This window comes from Myodes glareolus, chromosome 7 (genome assembly GCF_982192425.1).
Source record: "Myodes glareolus chromosome 7, mMyoGla1.1, whole genome shotgun sequence".
NCBI lineage: Eukaryota > Metazoa > Chordata > Mammalia > Rodentia > Cricetidae > Myodes > Myodes glareolus.
This window is the reverse complement of record NC_142032.1, coordinates 102,624,679-102,639,291: the sequence shown is the minus strand read 5'-3', so window position 1 is coordinate 102,639,291 and position 14,613 is coordinate 102,624,679. Positions and strand designations below refer to the sequence as shown.

General features: G+C 43.7%; 1 non-coding gene across 1 annotated transcript; it reads left to right on the top strand.

The window, feature by feature from the left end:
* Positions 1 to 14,508: 14,508 nt before the first annotated feature.
* LOC125397383 (U6 spliceosomal RNA) lies at positions 14,509 to 14,613 on the top strand. The gene has a single exon (XR_007231049.1). It is a non-coding gene; the product is annotated as a U6 spliceosomal RNA (small nuclear RNA).

Genomic DNA, 14,613 nt, shown 5'->3' with positions numbered 1-14,613 from the left:
GGGATGAGTATTCAAAATGCTCAGACTATGGGAGCTGTCTCATGCAAACCATCAAGACGTCTAAGAGGCCGCAAGGGTCCAGCTTGCAGAGATGAATGAAGAACACTCTAGGCACACAGAGAGGGAATTGCTGGAAGGAGTTCCCAGAGTGGGATGTGTGAGTGTGGCTTATTAATGGGTGTGGAAAAGAGAATTATTTGACATGGGGCTGAAAAGGAGCTAGGGTCTTTCCATACCACTGAAAAAGTTTGAGTTCTACAAAGTGCAAAGTTGTTCCGGCCTGATAAACCTCTCTGCTGACGCAATAATCCAAATCAGACCAAATCAAACCGAATTAGAAAGGCCCAGGTTCAATGGATGCCAGAGCTTCTGGGAGGAAGAATAACCAGAGAGACCATGTGTTTGTTCTCTGGGGCCATTTAAATAGCCTGAGGGAGTGGTCTTGACCATCCCTGGGGAAGGGTCACCATTTGGTGGTCTTTCTCAGAGGTGGACTTTGGACTGAGGCAACTCCCAGGGGAGGGGACTTGAATGGAACTTTCCACTCAAACATTCCAAAATGAATGTCAGGGGCTGGGGTGACACTTCCAACCAAGCATTTCAGACATTTTTGGATAAGAATATTAGCAGCTGAAGTGATGCTTCCAACCAAACAACCCAGACTCCTTGGATAAAGGGGTGCTGGCTCAAGTCTAGCAATTTCCTGCATGCATGGAGAGACCTGGGAGAGGGGAGAGCTGGGAGTTAGTGGGCTCACACTCAGAGAGGTGTGGCTGGAGACCTAAGGCATATCTGTTCCTTGAGGGAGATGAGAAGTCAGGTGACTAGGAGAAAAAAGTATTGTCATATGAATGGGGCTACCATGGGAAGTCATTAAACGACCTGGTTGTACCGATGAGGCTCAGGTGAATGTGTGAGACAAGACAGCAGATTTTGAAACCAGATTTTAGTTGGTAGGTGTCCTTTTGAGCCAGGAGAGTTGGTACCTATGATGAAGTCCCAGGAGCTGGTGCAGGTCTTGGCGTTAACTGAAGGGCCCTTTGTAAGTTGGTCTTGGCCCAGACAGCAGGAGTGACCTGCAAAAAAATAGATAGGGTTAAAATAGGCTCTGGAAACTGTTAATTTTTACCAGACTTGATTTTTGATACAGAAACAGAACTTTTCAGGAACCTACAGGTATCCGTAAGACAACTGGAATAGGAATATTTTAGAAGATAGTTAAAGAGAATTGGGAACTCTAGATTTCTGAAGATACATTTGAAACCTGTTAATCTTGGACTATGAAGCTTGTGAAAGAGGCACACCTGTCTGTATTTTTAGCAGAAAACGTAACAAATGAAGTAATGAGTTATCAGTACCTTAAGACGCCAAATGCCATTAGACAGATATGAGGGATAAATGAACAGAAATGAGACAGCATTTTAGCTAGGCAGGCAATCCCAAGTCTCTTTGTAATAGTCTTTGGCAAACACCAGTCTTAGAAGCAGTACTTTCCATTAGCTGCTGAGTCCAGGAGGCCCGAAGATTTTCCTGTGGGGGGAAGATTTAGTCTACCCGTTTTCACAGGATGAGACCATCAATCCTCTGGTGTTGTGTCCAGGAAGCTGATAAGGTGGAAGGCTGCTTTTTGCTGTGTGGGTGGCTTTTCCATATCCAAAAGCAAGCCTCCAGGCAGCCGATCTTTTGCAACCATGTATCTTCTTGGAGGAGCTAAAGGTGCTGCAAAAGCTGGCATGTCTCTGTGTTGGAAGCTCTTTTGTAAAATGCCATACTCTCAGATCTGTAAAGGCACTTGAGAATTGGGTACCATTACCTGTTAGTTATATTTAAATTAGACATATAAGTTAAATTTAGACATATATTTTACCCAATTAGTTACATCTTACCAATCCTAGTAAATGTAAGAAGATTAAAAGGAATATATTAGTAAGTTAAAGAATTTTGGAGGCAGAATGTCTCCTTGGTAAGTCCAGCACATGTGAGTACTGTTATGCTTTTGACCCTTTAAGGGGCAAGCCACGCCCATTCCTGGTGACCCCTGACCTCTCCCCGCCATCTTGGTTCCCTCACTTACTCTCCTCTCTTGGGGTTGCGGCATCTCCCCGTTTCCTTCTCTTTCTCTTTCTCTCTCTCTCTCTCTCTCTCTCTCTCTCTCCCTCCCTCCCTCCCTCCCTCCCTCTCTCTCTCTCTGTCCCCTTTCCCCTTCACCTCCATAACCCCCTGAATAAATATTTCAATCTCACTCTACATGTTGTGTCCATCCATGTCTCTGTCTCCTGTCCGCCTGCCATGTGTCTGCCTGCTGCCATATGGCCCGCTTGCTGGGATCTTGCAGGGACCCACAGCCAGTCTCGGATGGGCAGATCACAAACTGCTCTCCTGGGACATACAGATTGCAAGACACTCTCCCGGGACACGCAGATTTTATTTTAAAGTATAAAATTGGTGCCGTCTGTGACTCGCATAAGTGCTCTTCAAATTGGCAGCTTGTATTTTTTGTATTTGTATTTTTCCAGAGCTGTTGTAATCTGTAGTTACAAGTTTTACAGATCTTAAAACTTGTACACATACACATAGAGAAATAAGACAAGAATACTATGAAAACAAACATACATACACACGTAGACATAAAAGCATAATGTGATCACATTATTTTGACAGACAGACAAATAAAACTTTTTTTCAGGAACCTGTGTCGCCTGGCCAACTTAAAATCCTGGTGTAGGTAGGTGGGCAGAAGCCAGGGAAATACACAGGTGGTCTCATTAAGGACCAGATTAGCAGACGCTGTAAGAGGGAACAGAAACAGAAGAACGGAACACCTATACAGAAGGTGTTTAGAAGGACGGGGTGGGGTGGGGTGAGCAGAACCCCTTGTACTGATTTCCAGCATGAGACAAACAACTACAGAAGCAGGGAGGAGGAACCGGAAAGGAGAGCATGGGTCCAGAAACCGTGGGCATTTGGAGCCTTGTTTGTTTTATGTTAGATTTAATAGCCCCAATTTAAAAGGATTTTTATAAAAGACAGCTCAAGGGCATTTGGAGATCAGGCCTCAAATTGCAAGTGTCCATTTTTACAAGTCTATGCTGAGTCTTGTGACTCAAAGCCTACCACAATACATCCACTGTGATAAGACTCTTGAGTCAAAAAAACAGAGGGGTGTGAGAATTCCGTGGAAGGATGTCTCCCTCCAGCAGAACTTTCAGCCAGGTTGGGGGTCTGGCGCAGGCCACGGTTTCAACAGACACCTGACAAACATATTAGGCCCTGGGCCTTACGGGTATGTACTTGAAAAAGGGGAACTCACCCAGACAAAGCCGATCTTAGCCTGGTGGAAAGCTCGGATGAGAAGGGTGTTTTCCAACATGTAGCCCTGGGCCAGTGGAAAAACAGCCCGTCTCAGTGGGGCCTCCAGATGTAAAGATTTTCTGGCCTGATAGGCCTCTCTCTGCCAATGCAATAATCCAGATCGGACCAAATCAAACCAAATTAGAAAAGGCCCAGGTTTAATGGATGCCAGCACCCCTGGGATGCTCCCCAGGAAAACACAGAGAAGGGGAAGGAGAACCTGGGAGACCATGTGTTCTTTCTCTGGGGGGCAATTTAAATAGCCTGTGGGAGTGGTCTTGACCTTCCCTGGGGGAGGGGTCATGGTTTGGTGGGCTTTCTTGGAGGTGGAGTTTGGACTGAGGCAACTCCCAGGGGAGGGAGCTTGAAATGGAACTTAACATCCAACATTCCAAAATGAACGTCAGGGGTTGAGGTGATGCTTCCAACCAAACACAAAGTACCACAGGAATGCATTAAGAGTCAACAAGAAAAGCTGGGCATAGTGGTGCATGCCTGTTGAGTGAAAGAAAAAAAAGAAATGAAAGGAAAGACATGACAGTTCCTACGTGTGGTGGAGGAGAAGCTTTATTGTAGATAAAAGGGAGAGATAGTCAGAGACAGGGACATCTGGCAGAGTCCAGAGTGGAAATGACCTGACCATGGGAGGGGAGAGGAGGAGAGGGGAGGGAAGGGGAGGGTGGAGGGGAGAGCCAGACCAAGAGGCAGGAGGATAAAAGGTAGACGAAAAAAGGCCAGGTAACCAAAACGGTTGGATTATATAGGACAGAGCCTCTGGGCTGGAGAGTTCAGGGGTCTGAGGATGACAGCCATCCCTGTAACAGGTAGGGATGATGGGAGAACCTGGCAGCCAGGTATGCTTTGCTACATTAGATAGGCATCTCAGGCATTTGTCCAAGGGTTTGAGATTAGCACCTGAAAATCCAAGCATTTATGAGGCAAAGGCAATGGGATTCTCCTGGTTCAAGACCAGTCAGGGCTGCACAGCCAGACCCTGTCTCGGGAGGAAAAAAGTCAATAAGAAGTCAGTGTTAGGAAAAAATCCTAAGACAAACCACTTCACCGGCTCAAAGAAATCCAATTAGGTCAGATTAAACCAAATTAAAATGTCCATGTTTTATTAAGAGCAGCACTCTCGGGTGGCTGAGAACATGGCAGGGGAGGCAAATCCAGGGCCACGTGTTCCTCCTCTGGGAGTCCACTTAAATACCCTGTCATGCTGGGATTTGGAGTCCAGACCAAAGCAACTCCCAGGCCATGGGATGTAAAAGGAGCATCGGGCTGCCCACAGCTCCTCACTACGATGGGGGGCTGGGATGGATTCCAGGGACTGGGGCAACATTCCCAATTTAATATACCTGGGAATGTAATGTTCTGCTCTGTCCCTTTAAGAGACAAGCCATGCCCACTTCCTCCCCTGTCTACCAAGACAAATTGATCTTCAGCTTCCAGCCTGAATCTCTTCTCTTTTCTGTCTTTCTCCCAAAGAGTCAGCTTCTGCCTTGCTCCATTCTCCCCACTTCTCTTCCCCCTCTCTCTGTCTGTCTCTCTCTGTTTCTCTCTGCTTTTCTCCCTTCTCCTCTTACCCCCCTCTTCCCTTTCCTTCCATAACCCACTAAATAAATATTCAACCTCACTCTGATTGGAGCACCTATCCGTGTCTCTGTCTCTCACCTGCTGTATGACTTCCTGCCTGGGACCAGCCACCTTCAGAGACCTGCAGCGAGGTCTCGTGGTGCGCCTATCCGTCTGTGTCTCCTTGTGGGACTCGCTGCCCCGCGTGGCTCACTGCAGTCACTTGAGGAACTGTACTGTCCCTGCCTGGAACTGGCTGCTCTCGGGACCCGCTGCCCACTGCCGCTGCTTGGGGACCTGCAACATTTCTGCCACTGGAGGCACTTGGGGATCTGCAGCATTTTTATTTACTCCATTACAATCAGGCTTAGTAGCTCTATGCCTGTAATTCTAGTTTCGAGTGTTGAGGCTAGAGGATTGTAAATTCAGATTCTGCCTAGACTACAGAAAGATTTCAGTGTTGGAAATGAAGTCTAGAAGAGGATTTTTGATTAGATATATACATACAATTTTGATAGCTATTTTTTTTGTTCTGTTTATTTTTTGTTTTGTGTTTTTTTGAGACAAGGTTTCTCTGTTTCTTTGGAACCTATCCTGGAACTAGCTCTTGTAGACCTGACTGGCCTTGAACTCGCAGAGACCCACCTGCCTGTGCCTTCCAAGTGCTGGGATTAAAGTCATGCACCACCATTCAGTTTACACATGGGTTCTTTTACCAAAGATGATGCTGAGGTTTTTGTTTTGACCTCAACCAAAAATGGTGGCTATCCATGTGTTTGTATTTTTCCAGAGCTGTTGTAATCTGGAGTTACAAGTTTTACAGATTTTAAAACAAGCGCACATACACACACAGACATAAAACAAGCATACCATGGCCACATTATTTACACATATATATATTAGCAGACAGATGAACAAAACTTTTTCCAGGAAACTGTGTCAGCTGACCAACCTAAAACTTTTGGAGTCGGCTGTTGAGGTCAGGCAAGCACACAGGTGGTCCTGTTGAGGACAGAACACCTGTGCAGCTGGGGGTGGGAGAGAACAGATCCATTGCAGAGAGAATCCCAGTGTGACCAGATCACATGCCAGGAATGCAGACAAACAGCAAACAACAAAAGAAGCGAGAAGGGAGTGGGAGGGGGAGCAGGAGCACAGTATTCAGAAACCATGGGTATTGGGGGGGGGGGCTCGTTTACTTGTTCTCACGCTGGCAAAAAAAAAAAAAAATTTAGGTGTCAAGGACAGATAGCCCCAATTTAAAAGGGTTTTGTAAAAGACAGTTCAAGGGTATTTGGGGATCAGGACTCAAATTGTAGGTACCCGTTTTGCAAGTCTATGCGGGGACCCATAGCCTAATGCAATGGATAGACCCTAAGTCTTTGGGTCAAAAAAACAGAAGGTATGAGAAATTCCCTCAAACAGGACATCTCCTGAAAAAGGGATCCCACGGGACAAGACAGGTCCTTCTGGGATTAAAGGTTGTGCCACCATCGCCCAGCAGTGTTGGCTAGTTTCATATCAACTTGGCACAAGCTATATTCATCTGAGAGAAGGTATCCTCAGTTTTAAAATGCCTCAAAGGCCAGAGAGATGACTCAAGGTTAAGAGCACCAACTGGTCTTCTAGAGGTCCCGAGTTCAATTCCCAGAAGCCACATGGTGTCTCACAACATCTGTAATGAGATCTGATGTCTTCTGGCCTGCAGACATGGATACAAATAGAATACTGTATGTATAATAAAAAGAAAGAAAATGCCCCAATAAGACTGAGCTGTACACAGTTAGGGGCAGGCTGGTTTCTGTGAGTTCAAGGCTAGTCTGGCCTACAAAGCAAGTTCTAGGACAGTCAGGGCTATACACAGAGAAACCCTGTCTCAAAACCAAAAAACAAACAAAACAAAAGACTGAGCTGTAGGCAAGCCTGTACAGCATTTTCTTAATTAGTGATGGATGAGGAAGGGCCCACGCATTTGTGGGTGGTACCATTCTGGGAGAATGGTCCTGGGTTCTATATGAAATCAGGCTGAGCAAGCCATGTGGAACAAGCCAATAAGCAGAACTCCTCCATGGCCTCTGCATCAGCTCCTGCCTCCAGGGTCCTACCCTGTTTGAGTTTCTGTCCTGACTTCAGTGATGAACAGCGATGTGGAAGAGTAAGTCAAATAAGCCCTTCCTCCCCTGGTTGCTTTGGTCATGGTGTTTCATCACAGCAAGGATAACACTATAAGACATTGGGCTACTTGAGACCCTGTCTCAGATAGATAGATAGATAGATAGATAGATAGATAGATAGATAGATAGATAGATAGATAGACAGATAGACAGATAGACAGACAGATAGACAGACAGATGATAGATAGAGGAAGTTGGCAGGGATACCCCTAGGTAAAATTGTGTACCTGTTGTATTCTGATAGGGAATACATGGGTCTGGGTTTTCTTTCGCTTGGTGAGGTTAACTTTGATCTTTCCTTGGGGCCCCGTTTGCCAGGTCTCTCAAGGAAGACTACCCATACACTGTCAGCAGCTCTCACACAGAGATTCACTACCTGAGGTCTTGCTAATAGACACTTTTTATTGTGTGCTGCTACTGTTGTTTGTTTGAGGTGGTCTCACCATGTAACTGGAAACCACTACGTAGATCAGGCTTGGTCTCACAGAGAACCACCAACTGCCTGCCTCTGCCTCCTGAGTACTGGGATAATAGGCATGTGCCACCGTGCCTGACCTGATTGACATTTAAAACAATTCTTAAATACATGTACTTAGTCAGGTGGTGGCAGCACACGCCTTTAACCCCAGCACTCAGGTGCAGAGGCAGGCAGATCTATGAGGTTAACGTCAGTCTGCTCTACAGAGTGAGTTCCAGGACTGACAAAGCTACACAGAGAAACCCTGTCTTGTAATGAGCTTTCTCTGTCCTGCTACCCAGCTTTCAAATAACAAGGAGACTTTTTCTTTCTAATTATAAAAGCTCAACTTTAGCTTGGACTTGTTTCTAACTGTCTCTTATAACTTAAATTAACCCATTTCTATTAATCTACATGCTGCCAAATGGTTCTTGGCTTTTACTTTTCCTCCTGCATGTCCTGCTTCCTCTACATCTGGCTGGCTGCAACTCCCTTTCCTCTTCCTGGAACTCTCTCTGTCCTGAGAAGACCCACCTAAACTCTTCCTGCCTAGCTATTGGTCATTCAGCTCTTTATTAAACCAATCACAGTGACACATCTTCACACAGTGTAAAGGAATATTCCACAACACTGTCTTGAAAAATCAAAATCAAATAAACAAAAGCATTTATTTGTTTAGTGTGATGTTGTGAAATATTCCTGTGATTGGTTTAATAAAGATCTAAATAGCCAATAGCTAGACAGAATTTTCAGGGTAGAAAGGACATTGGGAAGAAGAAGGCCTCAGAGATGCCAGGGAGATTCCAGGATGCAGAGCAAGTCACACTGCCATAGAAATACATGTTAGTAATTAGTCACCTGTAACAATCAAACTTGTAGTCACATTATGTTTTCAAGATTAAACAGTTATATTTAGATAAATAGATAGATAAATGATCTCCAAACACTTCAAAGACTTACAGAATGTGGCATTTAAGATGTTTAGTAACCTGAGGTTTTTTGTTTTAGTTTTGTTTTCTTTTGTTTTTTGGTTTCTCTGCAGCTTTGGAGCCTGTCCTGAAACTAGCTCCTATAGACCAGGTTGGTCTCAATCTCACAGAGATCCGCCTTGTCTCAAAAAACAAAAATACAAAAAAAGGGGGGGGGGAAGAAACTGCTTTCACCTTGATTACTGGCAGTATGCTATACAAACTGGACAAATACGACACAAAGGAGAAAAACTGTTGAACCTTGTCAGAATTAAGTGGGACAGTCCTTGAAAATTCCTGCTTCATAGAAAAGTCTACCAGACATTCCACAGGACACATGGGAAAACCGTGGCTGGACTTTGCCAAGACTAGGTAGGACAGTCCTTCAAAATTCCACGCTTTATAGAAGAGTCTGCCACATATTCTAGGCCTGTAGGCCAAAGATTGGATGTCCTATGTTGCACAGGAACCTTGGGTGACTGTCTAGGCAGCCAGGTGTCTGTCATTTCTATAAGTTTGAAAATGGCTTGTGGGGGCTGGAGAGATGGCTTAGTGGTTAAGATCATTGACTGTTCTTCCAGAAGCCCTGAGTTCAATTCGCAGAAACCACATGGTGGCTCACAACCATCTGTAATGAGATCTGGGGCCCTCTTCTGGGATGCAGGCATACATGCAGGCAGAACACTGTATACATAATAAATAAATAAATCTTTAAAAAAGAAAGTGGCTTGCACTGCATTTCCTATATACTAAGTAAAGACTTTGGAGATGGTGTTGAAGACTAGGTAGTTATAGTTGCCATTTTCCTTAGTTATGATTGGAAGGTAAATTAGGACTCACCAAGATAGAATAGATAATAGAGTATTTTCTCCAAATAAGACAAATACAAATGGACTAGAAGTTGTAAATGTAATCTGGACCTGATAACTGTCCTTACTGTGTTGTGGAATAACCCTTCTGTACACTGTGAAGATGCACTGCTATCATTGTTAATAACAGGCCTCCATAGCTTTATTCCCCAGGGAAAGGTGAGTGTATTATCTGTCCATTCCACAGCCCCATGAAGCAGGACAATCAAACACGATAGAGAGTCAAGTGTGAGTGTCAGCTTATATAGGTTAAGTGACATCATGTGATACGGGAGTACTTCCAGCCAATCAGAGACAGCCAAGCCCTCCCTCTGGCTGGAGGAGCTACTACCTAGATTTTGCAGTCTCATCCTCAGTCGGTAGCTTTGAGACTATCCTTCAAACTCGAGCCAGGCTTTTTTCTGTCCTACAGACCTTGAGGTATAGGCCCTGAAATAATTTTGGCCTAACACCTTCCCCTTTTTGTTTTATATTCCACCCCCTACCCTGGTCACCAGGCCAGAATAGCCCACCAGGGAGAGGGTACAGGTCAGGGCCACCCCTGTCTGGAATTTTGATCTGGATACCCTCAAATTGAGAGTCCATCTTTGGGGTGAGATGTATCGAGCCTATCATAAAATACTCGAAGGGCCATGAGTTGTATCTGTTGTATCTGTTTTTGGAATGCTTGTTTCAGCCTTTGGAGAACACATGGACCAAAAAGACAGATCAATAAACAAATAGCCATTGGCCCAATTAGGGAAAAGATGAGTGTAGTAAGTCATGGGGACTAATTAAATCAGGTCTCATAGGGGGTCCTTGACTTAAACGAATCTTTTCTTAACTCATCTGGGTTCTTGTAACTATGCTGGAATGGTCTGCATAGAAGCAACATTCTTCCCCAAGTGCCCTGCAAATTTCTCCCTGTTCCACAAACATGAAGTCCAAGCCTCTCCTATTTTGTAAGGTTACCCTTGCTAAGGAATCCAAAGACTTTTGTACATAATGTAATGCAGTCTCTGTCTTTTCTAAGGTCACTGTCAATTGTGAGCAAATTATTCTCATTTCTTGTTGTAAAATCACCAGGAATGAGGTGCCTAGGACAGTCTCAGCCACTCCTAGCCCCATCAATGTGGTGATGGCCAGGGCCATTAGGGGCTCTCTCTTATGACTTTGGGTCAGGAATTCTTCTTGCATGTGGTAAAGCACATGAGGGGAAATTAACGCACGCAGGCAAGGAGTAACCCCATTCTTGGCAGACCCAAAAATATCCATGATCTTTGGGCACCCTCCATGAACCCATCACCCACTTCACAAGTGAGGTTAAAAAGAGGGTGTCTGGTGTACAAGACACAAGTTGCATTCATCATCTTCCAAAGGGGGATGGATAGTCAGTCCCGACATCTTTCCCATCTGGGGTTTTCCCATCTACAAATATCAGCTTTATCTAGTATTTCATAAGAGCCATTTACCCCAAAGGCTTCAAAGTAAGGGGGGTAGTGGCTGTAAGCAAAGCCAACAGGCCTCGGTGGCTTCAGGGTGGGTAAGGTTTAAAGCCATAAAGGCCATCTTAATGGTCTGCATCAAATAAGGTGAGACTTCTAATCCCCCTACATCTCCGGGTGGCTTGGTGAAGGATACCTTAGGGGTAGATAATGTGGGGGTGAAGGCATGTAAAGTTGAGGTATATACAGGCATGTGCCCCATGGGCATTAGCTTGGAAGCAGGCCCCAGCATCTGATGTGGGTCCTCAGGAAGTAGCTCCATTCAAAGCATGAGTATAAGGCCATGATCATATCCCTTTGGGTATAGTCTTAATCCCTACATCTTCCCAGTTAAACAGGATAGGTCCCTTTTCTTCCCCTGATCTGTGAACCTTAATATCAGAGGATTACTTCTAAATCAAGTACATCTTTCATATGGGGGGTTCTGGGATAGGGGTACCTGGGACAACCTGGAGATCATTGTATCTCCATGTTGTTTTATCCAGTGTCCAGTCCCAGTCCGCTCACAGCCCCAGGAAAAACAATAGTAATTGGGAGCACCCCCACCCCGAGTTTCTAATAGTTCTAAGGACGGAGGCAGTCCGGTTGCTTCCTGGCCATACATAAAAGGATGTCTGCAGGACGGCATGTCTCCTAAGGACATAAGAACACCCAGGCTCATTACAGTAAGATGCCTGGGGTAGGGTGTACCCCTGAGAGCCTCTGCTTTCAGGTCTTCCTTTGATCCCCGGAATCTAGTCTCCCACATCCCAGCTTCCACGGCCAAATTGCAGAGGTCAAACATCAGGTCAGGCCACCATGTCCAGGGTGTCATCATCTGAAAATTCTGGTTTAGGATCCCTTCAGCACCAGAGCTTGACAAGATCCACATCACCTTCTGTGGTTGGTGGGGGCTTGCTGCCTGGACTTGATCCCTGTGAGAAGAGTGAACATGATCACTGCCAGGAGGGCCATCTGAAATAGATAAACAGGCAACACTTTTCTCTGGGAGCCAAGTTAAACACCCTGTGGGAGTGGTCATAGTAAGAGTGCAACTCAAGTTTTAGACTGAGCAGGAAGTACTGGGAATGCCATAGTAATGGCGCAGCTTAAGACGTGCTTAGCATTTTAAAAACTGCTCCTGGACAGGAAAAATTACAGCTATGCAATAAAGTCAAATCCAGATGAGTCATAGAGTTGGATAAATGTACGTAGGCTTGAAAGAGAAGAAAAAGAGTACAGAGAGTCATAAAATAAAGTTAATGCTTTTAAAAAATGGTAAAGTCTTTAAAGAGACAGAATACAGTCATAGGTTAAAGGAGTAAAAATAAAATAAATATGAAAAAAATAATAGAGGAAAAACAAGCCAAGTAAAGATGGAAAATTCACAGAGAATCTGGATTATGTATATTGTTGTGTTGTCTGAATTTTTTTGACTGTGAATGAGCTAAGTACAGAGAGATATTTCATTGTATGGGCTGCTAAGCAAAACCAGCATGTATATTATAAAGGTATCATGACTTCCAAATTTGAGACTAAGGATATGTTGCTTTGGAAAAGATATTCTTCTTTTGCTTTCACAAAAGATGAAAACCTTTGGATTCATTCTAGGCTAATGTGGTTTGATGGAATAAGACCCCCCCTGAAAGGTCACCTTGAACACCCCTCAAAAAAATTACTTCGCCCAGCTGGTGACCTAGCACACAGGATACATCATAAAAGAACTGACTGACAGCACCCCCAATCAGCAGGAAGCAGTATGGACAAAACTACACCCATATTCCCAAATATTGTCTATAAATGCTTGCTTACATTTAAAGGGGGATATGTTATACATATGAATAATCTACATTGGTATGGATCTTGGTTTATCGATACAAATTTAAGGTCAATTTTGTTATATGTATATGTATTTCTGATCTTGATTAAGGTATTATGATTGTGTAGTTCTTAAAAATATAATGTATAGTTAAGAAATATAGGTTAGTAGATAGTCATCTATAATAGTCAAGCTTATAGTCATGTTAGTTAGATTTTCTAGATGTACAGAGATGTATTTCAGATGAATAGGTATTCTTCAAATCTTTCAGAGACCTTCAGAATATGGCATTTAAAATGTTTAAAAACTTAAGACTTTTCATGATAGTGAGACACATCTGCTCCTGGCAGCACCAAGCTACTTCAAGAGGATGATGGGCATTGCAGAGGGTCTTTATAGTATTGGTTAGCCATTTGGATAAGAAACTGCTTTTGCCTGAACTGTTTGACTGGACTTGCAGAACCCACAGAAAAATGACTGCTGAACTTGCCTAAAGGTGAGACCTGAGAAAGTCTGCAGGACACAGAAGAAAGTGACTGGCAAACTGCCAATAATACAGGCAGACCTGTCTTCGAAATTTCCTGCTTCACAGAAAAGTTTGCTGAATACTATGGGCCTGTGGGCTGAAGATGGATACCCCAATGGTACAGAAGAACTTTGGGTGACTGTCCAGGCAGCAAGATGTCTCTGTCAATTCTAGAGTTTTAGAAGTTGCTTACAATGCACTATCTGTTTACTTAAGTAATGTTATACCCTTCTGTGGTCTTTGTGGAGTTGAAAAATTTATAGTTATAGTTTTCCTTAGTTATGATAAAAGATAAAAATAGATGTAAATATTGCAACTGTAATTCTTGCTTGACACCTGTTTTGTTCTATGTAATTTTACTATGCCTTGCTTTTTGTTTAAACAAAAAAGGAGAAATAACGTGGGAGGTCCTTCTGTTTATGTGTTGCTTTTATTGGTTAATGAATAAAGAAACTGCCTTGGCCTGTTGCTAAGACAGAACTTCAGTAAGTGGGGAAAACTTGACTGGATACTGGGAGAAGGAAGCTGGAGAGGAAGACACCATGAAACCACCACCAGAGACAGATGTGCTGAAACCTCATGGTGATGCACAGATTAATAGAGATGGGTTAAATTAAGATGTAAGAGTTAGCCAATAAGAAGCTAGAGCTAATGGGCCAAGCTGTGATTTAAATAATATAGTTTCTGTGTGGTTATTTTGGTTCTGGGCAGCCGGGATGAACAAGTGATCTCCTCCAACAGGCTGGAGGGCATCTACCTAGATTTTGCCCTCTCATCCTCACTCAGTAGCTTTGAGACTTTCCTTCAAACTCGAGCCAGACTTTTTTTTGTCCTACAGGCCTCGAGGTACAGGCCCTGAGACAATTTTGGCCCAAAAGTAAATAAAGAGCTGACTGGCTGATAGCTAGGCAGGAAGAGGTTAGGTGGGAGAGCCAAGTTGTCCTGGGAAGAAGGAGGGAAGAGTTGCCAGGAGATGCAGAGGAATCAGGAGATAAACTTGCCATGCTGAAAAAAGGCATTGGCATGTGGTAGAGTGTAGATAAGAAATGTGGATTAATTTAAGTTGTAAGAGCTAGTTAGTAACAAGCCTATGTTATTGGTCAAGTATTTATAATTAATAATAAGTCTCTGTGTGGTTATTTGGGAGTGGGGTGGTAGGGCAGGAAAGTCTGTCTACCTTATTATTTATAGTTTTATTATGTTATATATATAGTTTTATTTGGAGAAAAGGGGGTAAATGTTTTGGAATATTCCTTACACTGTGTGAAGATATGTCACTGTATTTGGTTTATAAGAAATTTAAATGGTGCTCACTTCGGCAGCACATATACTAAAATTGGAATGATACAGAAGATTAGCATGGCCCCTGCGCAAGGATGACATGCAAATTCGTGAAGCATTCCATATTATA